The sequence below is a fragment of the Microcebus murinus genome, chromosome 22 (assembly GCF_040939455.1).
Source record: "Microcebus murinus isolate Inina chromosome 22, M.murinus_Inina_mat1.0, whole genome shotgun sequence".
NCBI lineage: Eukaryota > Metazoa > Chordata > Mammalia > Primates > Cheirogaleidae > Microcebus > Microcebus murinus.
In genome coordinates, this window is record NC_134125.1 from 3,037,104 (window position 1) to 3,046,770 (window position 9,667).

At 48.5% G+C, this 9,667-nt stretch overlaps 1 long non-coding RNA gene across 2 annotated transcripts; it reads right to left on the minus strand.

Moving 5' to 3' along the window:
• Positions 1-1,965: 1,965 nt before the first annotated feature.
• LOC105882463 (uncharacterized) lies at positions 1,966-9,214 on the minus strand. 2 transcript variants are annotated; one of them, XR_012914228.1, is made up of 6 exons: positions 6,407-7,964; positions 5,909-6,025; positions 5,270-5,319; positions 3,550-3,696; positions 2,878-3,053; positions 1,966-2,578 (listed from the first exon to the last, which is right to left on the minus strand). It is a non-coding gene; the product is annotated as an uncharacterized LOC105882463 (long non-coding RNA). The 2 variants fall into 2 exon arrangements; XR_012914227.1 differs by lacking the exon at positions 6,407-7,964 and adding an exon at positions 8,396-9,214 and having other exon boundaries at positions 1,968-2,578.
• Between the last annotated feature and the right edge of the window lie 453 nt (positions 9,215-9,667).

A 9,667-nucleotide genomic window follows, 5' to 3' on the forward strand; every position in this document is an offset into this window, starting at 1 on the left:
CCACTAAAGACTCCCCAGGCTGGGGCAGGGGGGGCGCAGGGGTGCTGCGAGCCCGCAGTTATCAAACTCCCAAGCATATCAGACTCATCTGGCAAACAGGGGAGTTATATAGATTTCTGGACTCAACCCCCAAAGACTCCGATTCAGACTTCCTGGGGCCGGGCCCCAGAATCTGTATGTATAAGCAGCTCCTCCTCGGGCCTTTCAGGAGGCTCACAAGGCAACTCTGCTCAGAACTGAATTCTCCACGGGGAGGCATCGTCCGTATAATCACATTTGCCGAACGAGAGTAATGCAGAGTGGCTTCCGGCATTGGGCAGGCATCCTGAGCTATCCTCCCCAGCCCCGCGCACTGGAGCACTCTCAGTATGTGATTAATGGCCGCTGTAAAGCCACTTTTAATTTGGATTTCCCCTGCAAACCGCATTCTCCGTGATAAATTAACCACAAGGACAGAGAAGCGCGCGTGCAATTCCCCCTGGTCAGCCAGGCACACGGTGGCACGGAAAGCCTGTTCCCGAGCGAGATGTACAAGGCGCGGGGAGGATCCCAGATACAGCGGCTTCAAGAGGGGGCCCTGACGTCCCCTGCCAGAATGCAGGGCGGGGGGTGAGTCGTACCCCCACGCTGTCAGGGAGGCCCTCGTTTCTAAAGACACAAGAACCTGGCCCTCGGACACGCCTGGTTTGGGTTGCTGAAGTGTGAAGGGAACTAGAACCATCTTGAAGGAAAATCGGCCGGTGCCGGAAAAGCACAGCTACTAGGAAGAAGTGTGATAGAGCACTGCTCTCCGTTTCCAACATTCCACATGTGCAAGAGTCTCTACGCACCTGTGAACTTTTCCAAATGCGCACTCGGTGATTTGCCTGACATTTCTTACCCTTTCCTTGTTTAATCACTTATTTGCTTACCTTTTCTTCTAAGAAAGCTGGACTCTAAGCAAATCTATACCTTGATATATATATACACACACACACACATATCATATATATACCTATATATAGTTAAATCCATGTTTAGATATAATATAAAATTTAAAATACATATATAATGTTAATTGTTTATAGATACACATTTTGCAGAGGTGTGTGTATATATATGTGTGTGTGTATGTGTGTGCTTACTTATACACCCACACGTATATACACACATTTTTGCCAATACATACATTTAAAATCATTATATGAAATAACTATTTTACTTTTTCTATTAGAAGAGCTGCCATGGAGATTTTCGAGTTTGTTTTTGTATTCTATTTCTTTTGATGTTCCAACTGAAAGAAAGCAAGATCTCAATAGCTGGGGCAAAGAGATTTGGAAAAGAGACCATAGATAAGGCTGCCAAAGACTAGATGCTTCATTTCGAGTTCCTTTCCATGAAGAATTTACCTAGTGCTTTTCGCCCTCTGCCAATGTGACCCTCCCTCCTTCCCTCCTGCCTTCCTTCTTTCCTTCCTATGGAGGTCGAATTATTCCAGCACTATCTGTTAAAAAGACTATTCTCCTACCTTTGCTCCTCTGTCAAAGGTCAGCTGATTGTGTTTGTGGGTGTCTGTCGCCGGCTCCCTGTTCTGTTCTGTTGGTCAGCCTGTCTTTTCTCTCGTCAGTACCACACTGTCCTGATCGCTGTACTTGACAGCAGCTGGTGCCGGTCCTCTAAGTCTGTTCTTCCACAGCATTCTGTAGGCTGTCCCTGTTTCCTGGGTTTATGGCCCCAGCTGTTTCTGTCCCACGGAAGTTGATATCACCTGTGAGTATCTATCTATATTCTCCTGTCTCTTCAGGTTTTGGGGCAACTGTGCTGTGACCTCAATCCTATGATATATATATATATATATATATATATATATATATATATATATATATATGTGTGTGAAAAGTCATGGATTTTTTACTTTTGTGTGTTTCTTGTTGCATGGATGGGAGTGACGACTTTCAAGCTATTTATTTACATGTTTAAGTTGAAACCAACAGTCTCGAATGTTGCATTTTTAACTGAGCAAGGTCGCTATGGTTGTAGAGCAGATTCTGAATGTGAGAATTAGGTTTTATTAAAATCAATGTCTGGCTGGATTATTCACATGCACATACACGTATTCTGCCATTTTTACCTTGGTTCACATAGTACAGTATACGGTATGCTATTTCTTGGCAATAAAATTTCTGAAATAATTTTTGTAATAATTAAAATTTATGCACAGATGGAAAATACATGAAATCCCCTCACAGTGACTTTTGAGGTCAGAAAAATCTTATTAGGTGCTATGCTATATTAGACTGCTCTGTGGAAGAAATGTTATGTCTGTTATCCTGATTTTAAGCTATGCTAAATAATGGAATTTAACCCCAGCTTTTTTCTTTTTTCTGAAACATGAAGCCACCATAAAACAAGATTCTCCCATTAAAAACATTAAACATAAGTACTCATTTTCATGTATAATTCCAGATACAATTCTCTCTCTTTTTTTCTTTTATTGCCATCTTTAACAGCCTGTAATTATAATAAATTATTGAGCGCCAAAAGGTTACAGATGGCCGAGCACAGTTCCACACACTCGGCAAGCAGGTGCAACTCCAGGCTGAAATGAAAGGGCAGGGTGCAGGTTACTAAGAAGTGGCACCAAAAATTGAAGCTGTTTCAAAAAATTATTCTGTCCTCTTGAAATTTTCTAATTGGTGAACAAATATGCACGCAAACACACACACACAGACACTTCTATCTGTCTACATACACACAACTGTCATTAAAAAGCATAAGGATGAAGGATTCTGAGTTTTGAATTAACAAATCACTTCTGAATGGAAGGATACATGCTGTGATAGTTCTCTGTGGCTGCATAGCAAATTACCAAACAGCAAACGACTCAGAACAACATACTTTTATGATTATATCTCCATGTTTCTGCTGTCTAGGAGTCCGGGTCTGGGCTAACTGGGTCCTCAGCCCAGGGTCTTAGACCAGGTTGCAATCACAGTGTTGCTCAGGAGGCACTCTTGTCTGAAGAATCAAGGTCTTCTTCAAATCCCATGTGGTTGTTGGCAGAGCTTAGTTTCCTGTGGTTGTAGAAATAAGGGTCTCAGCTCCCAGAGGGCACCTGCAGTCCCCTGTCTTGTGGCTCTCTCTATCGGCGGTTCACAACATCACAAAACATAGTGCGTGCTTCCCCAAGACCATGACGAGAGTTAGTCATTGATTATATTAATTTACATATGTAAATGTAAATTTACATATGTAATTAAATATATTTTATAAGATGGATCTATATAAATATAGATCTTTTATATATGTATACACATACACATGCACATATATGTGTGTACATGTGTATATATATATATAATAAAAGTGATAGCCCATCGTCTTTACCATCTTCTATTAGTTAGAGCAATTAGCAATGCCCAGGTGCCCCTCAGACTCAAGGTGGGGGGATTATTTAAAGGCATGAACTTAAGGAGGCAGGAATCATTGGTGGTCACCAACACAGGGTGCGTCCATCACACACACAAAATGCCATTTTATCCCTTCCTCCTCTAGGGTACCGGCCTATACCCGTGGTCCAAGAATTAACTGCTGGATCTCAGATCCGAAGGTGAAGTCATTCGACGACAAAGCAGGCACTGTCCGGGGCACCGAGGATCCAGGGTGGGTTCTCTGGCTCATTCTTTGTCCTCGTGGTGCTGATAGTCTAGCAGGAAACTCAGGTAATAGATACATAAACACGTTTTAAATATAAGCAAAACTAAGATTAAATTGGATTGGCATGAATGCTCTGGAGACAGTGACACTGGGCATGGGACAAGAAAAGACTGGTGTGGGAAGTCTTCAGACCATTCAGAGAAGGCTTCCCTGGAAAGGTGAGACCCAGGGAATGAGGAGAAACCAGACAGGCAACATCAGAAGGAAGGGCTTTCAAGCCTGACAGTGAAGAAAGAAGTGGCAAGATGGGAATAAGTCTTGTTTTTCAAAGAGCCAATGTTAGTCCCAGGTGGCCATAGACCCTTGAGCAGGGACACAAGTGTAGGAGGTGAGTGGAAGAGGAGGTAAGGGCTTTGAAGAAACTCCTGTCTTTGGGACCACTGCGCTTGCCATTTTACTCCTGGCTTCCTAGAGTGGGTGCTTTAATTCCCAAGCAAGATCCCTGCAAATTTCAGAGAGAAAAAAAAAAACAACAAACCAGTGCCCTTAGACATTTTTACTCAATCAGAGTGATGAGTAGGGCCTATAAATCACCAATTTCCAAACCAAAATGATTTATAATGACCACTTTCACTGGCTGACCTTATAACTTCTTGCCTTTGGAGAAAGAGTTCCCTGGATTGATCCTGACATTCCAACCCAGGGGCGGGAAGGAAGCTCCTCTATCAAAACCCAATAAAGCACAATCACTGTTTAAAGGTTGCGGCTTTTCTATTTGGATAAAACTATCTGATACACTTGATAAGTAGCAAATGCAACAATATTGTCACAGAGGAAACAAAAATCACCACCAGGGACTCTGGAGGTAGTAACAGATTTACTTGCACTGTGTTACAAACTCGATTCAAGTCAATAGGCACTTAATGAGAGCTCACAAGTCCCGCACCAAGCCAGAATTCCGGCCTGCAAAGAGCTCACCATGGAACAAAAAAGCACAGATGCGTTAAATGTCATATCTTGGCATAAGCACTACACTAGAAGTTTAAATAAAATACTCTAAGAACAAAAAAGAGGAGTGATCAATTCTTTGCAAAGAGATTTGTGGATTTAGAACACTGAGACAGAAATGATCCCAATTTTGCACAAGTAAAAATAAAGCACACCTAGCCTATACAGGTGGCATCGTTTCATAGCTCATCATCTTCCTGCTTATTGTTAGGGCAGTTTTAAAATTCTTCATCTAAATGACCGTGATCATTATCTTAAAACACAATAGAGGTAGGAACTTTTTCTTAATGGCACTTACAGAGAGATAAATGGTATGTTCTATGTTGAGAAGAGATTTGATGAAATAGTCTTAGAACAATATCCCACCCGCCGGAAACATAGTATCACAATACGCATCTTGTGACACTATCTCTGATTAGCACCGTCTCTGAGTATCTTGAAAACCACTTGTAACACAATTCATCATGAGGCCATTACAAAGTATTGAAGAGGCAGATTGAAACAGTTCCCCAAGAGCCAATAATATGCAGCAAGTACATTTTGCACACTATTACTTACACACACACATGTGTACACAAATGCCCAGAAAACCTATGTAAAGTGAGAAGAAAAAGAAGGGAACTACCCAAGGGTTTCTTGGAAATCCACGAAGTACACAGAGAAATTCACACAGACCTGTAAAAAAAAAAAAAAAAAAAACATATTTACCATGTTCATAGCCTAAGACTCTCTCCGGGGTTTCCCATGGCTACGGGATCTCTCATGGACCACTTCAAGTGCCTCTTCACCAGTCTCCCAGTGGTCACGGTGGGCTCTTCCCATCAAGTTGTCACTTTCTAAAACTCAAGATTGGTGTTCTTCATGTAACTTCCCATTGCTCTGAAGGCGAACTGCAAACTGTAACATGGCCACTCCCACCTCTCCATTCTCCCAGGATGTTTGCCTTTGTCCACCCACCTGCAGTTCCCACACTTCCCACTCCCTCCACCACCTCCACCCACCGGCCACCTTCTACCTGGATAACTGCGGGAGCCCTCAACCAGCTGTCCTTCCTCCACCCTGGGGCTCTTAGTGCCTGATCCCTCATCGTGGCCAAAGCCAGCCTTTAAAATCGTGAACAAGGCGCGTACCTCCTTGGCTTAAAACCCTCCAAACACCTCCTCTAGGTTAGAATCAAATTTGAACTTCTTACTTTTGGACATCAAACAGGACTCCAAAATGCGGTGCCTTAAAAAGGGAAAAAAGTTTCATTTATCTCTCTTACCAGTGAAATGTAGGGGCAATCAGCCCGTCTAGTATCAGAGACCTGGATTCTCTTCTCTTGTTGTTTCCCTGTGCAGAATTTCCATGCCCAAGATCACTTTGTGGTCCAAGATAGATGCTGAGATTTAAAAAAAAAAAAAAATTTTTGTTGTTTACTTTAAGATTTAAAAAAAAATCTGGAAAATACATTTTTTTTTCTACTTTAAGATTTTTAAAAATCTGGAAAATATAGTCATTATTCTGTCAAGCTAAAAATCAAGATTTCTATGCCAGAGGAAGAGAAGGGAGAAAGGATACTGAGGTGGGGCAGCCTCAGCCTCAGCCACGCTTGGCCTCTAGGGGTCCTCCTGGGGCTGCCCTCCCCTCCCCCTCCCTCCCTCCGCTTGAGCCACCTGGCCATCTGTCTATGGCTCCCTTGCACCAGGCTAAGTCCAGTTTCAACTCCAGTCAGGCCTCTGCCCCAAAGCCAGCCTAGTCAAGGGAGCTTTCAGGATCGCACATGCCAAACAGCTCCATCTCGTGCAGTACTTCCTCACCACGCCTTAGTCTGCACGCTGCGCCTGGAGCTCTCTTCTGCCTTTGTAAAACAACAGAAGAGAAAAATCCCCTTGCTCCTGCCGGCCACCAATTCCCCCTTCCCAACCCATCTTTGTGCCCCTGGAGCTCCAGGGAGAAGCGGGGCACTCTCTCTAAACCACGGCGACCATGTTTGTGAAAATACAGGTTCTAGGCGAACTGTCTGGGAACTTTCAGCTTCAAAGAGGGCAGATTTACAGGGAACTGGAGGCTGTGCGTAAGCCATTTGAGAAAACAAAAGCAACTTTTCCATTTTAATGTCGGCTTCAAGAGATTTAGCTGGTGAGCCCAGGAGTCCGAGGTTGCTGTGAGCTAGGCTAACAGCACGGCACTCTAGCCCGGGCTACAGAGTGAGACTCTGTCTCAAAACAACAACAACAACAAAACTTTAGCTGGACACTTCCTAGGAGAGAGTATGGATTCTCCACTCTGAGACCCTGACAGGTGCCCTAGTCAGGCAGGGAAGGGTGGCCAAGGCCCACTGCCGGCTCTCCTGGGGCGCAGAGCCTGACCAGGCCAACACCCACCTTCTCTCTCACCCTGCCTCCCAGCTCAGGTGGCTGCACCTGTGCAAAATAAAAATGACAATAGCCATAATACCAGGTGGTCTCCTCCTAGTGAATGTTCCGCACGCTGCGCCCTGCCATGCCCATTCAATTTCTGCCACCACAAGGAGCTGTACATTTCTGTTGCGCAGAGAGGGCGGAGGCAAAAGTCCTCCAGCGACAAGGCTCTGGGGAGCTCAGTTCTCCTCAAGAGAGTCGCACCCACCTCCCTCAGACACCAGCGCCACTGGGCCCTATCCTATAATCTCCACTGGAAATGCCGAACTACTTTAGAATCGATTTCTGGTGGCCTCAGGGTGGTCCCAGCTCCGACAAGAGTCTCGGGCTGTGAATGTGCATTCCTCGGAGTTCAAGATAGGCTCTGGGGACCTCGTGGCTGGGACGAGGCGCTCAAAACTGGGATTTCGGGTCTTGGACAGCCAGCCCCACATTGGGAGTGGGACCCCATAGTTGTAGGGACGGAGCCAAGGGGTCGCTCCATCTTCCATCCACACAGGTGGTCCCTGCTGGGTCAGGACAGGACCAGAGGTTTGGGGCCAAGACGAGGCAGGAGCTCGTGCTTGTCTGCTGCCACACTTTGGCTGACCCGGGGAAAGGCATTGGGACCCCTTGGAACCCCGGGTTTGGGGACTTTCATCAGAACGTCTCTCTTAGCCACGCCCTCTTATCCAGTCCAGGGCTGTGCGGTGGAGACGCGGGAGCCGCGAACTTGCCCCAAATGCTCCAAGACTCGCTACGGGATCCCCCCATCCAGGGAAGAGCAGCCCTGCACGCGCGCTCCCTCTGTGACCTGCGCCCTCCCTATCCCCAGGTAAGCTCCAGGTGCAGGCTCCCTCCGCCTGGACGCGCCCAGAGATCCCGGAGAACTTCGCAAAGGCCCAGCGCCCGCGCCGGAGGCACCAGCCGCACCTTGGAGGGGCGGCGCGTCCAGCGCCTGGCTCCGCGGCCGGGAGGCCGAAGGTTCCCAGCGCATCTAGGGCGGGTCCCGGCTTGCTGCACCTGCCCCGGGGACCCCTGCAGCCGAGTGGGCGATCGGGGCTGCTCCTTGGGTCTGCGCCGGGTATCTGCACTGTCCTCCCCGAGTCTGCTCGCGATGGAGCCGGGAGGTCTCTTCCCCGCCGCCTGGGTAGTGGGTGGGGCCGAGCCCCTATCCCCGCCGCCAGAGCCCGCCCGCCCCGCGCCCCGCAGCCCACCTGTGCCCCACCTCCAGCCCCACTCCCCTTCCCTGGCTCGCTCATCCTTGGTTCCTCGCCCCCCACCGCCTCTGGCACCCACCCGCTCCACCACCTCCTGTCCCGCACCACCCTCCGAACCCACCCGTTTCCCCTGGGGTCCCCTGGCTTCACCTCCGGCCCCGCCCCGCCGCCCAGGCCCGGCTCCAGAGAGCGTGGAGCGAAGGGGCAGGACGCGCGGGGACTGGGCACCCATCCGTGGCCGACCTGGAGCGCGCGGAGACCCGGCACCCTCCAGGCCGCGGTGGAGGTGCGGGAGGAGAAGACGCCGGGGAGGAGCCGACGGCTCCGGACGCGTTCGCTCTGCCAACTGAGAAACTCCTTTGTGTCAGCCTCTTCCTCGGCGCCCAGCAGGGTCTCAGCCCTAAAAATTCAGCCAGATGCAGAGACCCAGGTGACCCTCCACCCTCCCGAGGCCCTGCGGGGGCAGGTGGTCAGCACTCTTCCACTCCCAACTCTGGGAGTCCCAAAGAGCAGGTCGCACTCTGCTTTTCGCTCAGTTGCTGGGACCGTGCGAGAATGTTTCCATCCATGCTCTTTCTGTGCTGCTTGATTTCTCTCCTCAATGTGCGTGCTGTGTCCTCAGGAGAGCAAACCTTGGGTCCCCCGCAGAGCTGTCGCTGCGACAATCCTTTCAGTGCAGAAGCAGGTGGGGGATCCACCCTCGTCTGCGCCAACCCGCAGGTTCTTTCATCTGCTGTGCCCAGCGCCATGCTCTGTTAGACCCTCCCCGCTGCGCCTGCTGGGTTACCAATGCCCAGGCCTCGAGGGCCCTGGGAAAGTCTGAGCCCCTTGAAGCCAGGATTCTGTCGCCCTTTCCAGAACGTTGCAGGTAAGAAGCCAATTGATGGGGAACGAGAAACCTCGCAGGGAAAGTTTCAGACTCCAGCTTCAGCTCCTCCCCAAACCAGCAGTGCCTGGGGCTCTCCCAGGTGCAGACAGTGGCCCCGGCTGGGAGGACCGCAGCTCCCTGGTTTCCCTGCCAGCTCCAGGCACCTGCAGGGGGTGGGAGGAAGAAGGCTCTTGGGAAAACTAAACAAGCCAGAAAAGTAACTGTAAATGTTGCTTCTCGCAGACTGGAGAGCAGCCACTCCACAGTATTATTTTGTTTCTGGAAATGAATTGCATTATAAGCACCCAATTCTTCACGTATTTGGCTACTGCGAACCTGCTTGGCCTTGGGGAACAGTCACAAAATAAACTGACTGGTTGTATCCTGCTAAAGTGGCAGGGCAGGGCTGCTTTCTTCTGCTTTCCGGTCCCAAAGTGACCGGAAAAATAAATGTACTGTGTAGTTAAGTGTTTTTGACTTGAGTTGACTGAGAAATATGAACTGACTTCTTTTTTTTTTTTTTTTTTTCTGGTGGAGGAATCAGAGACCTCTTC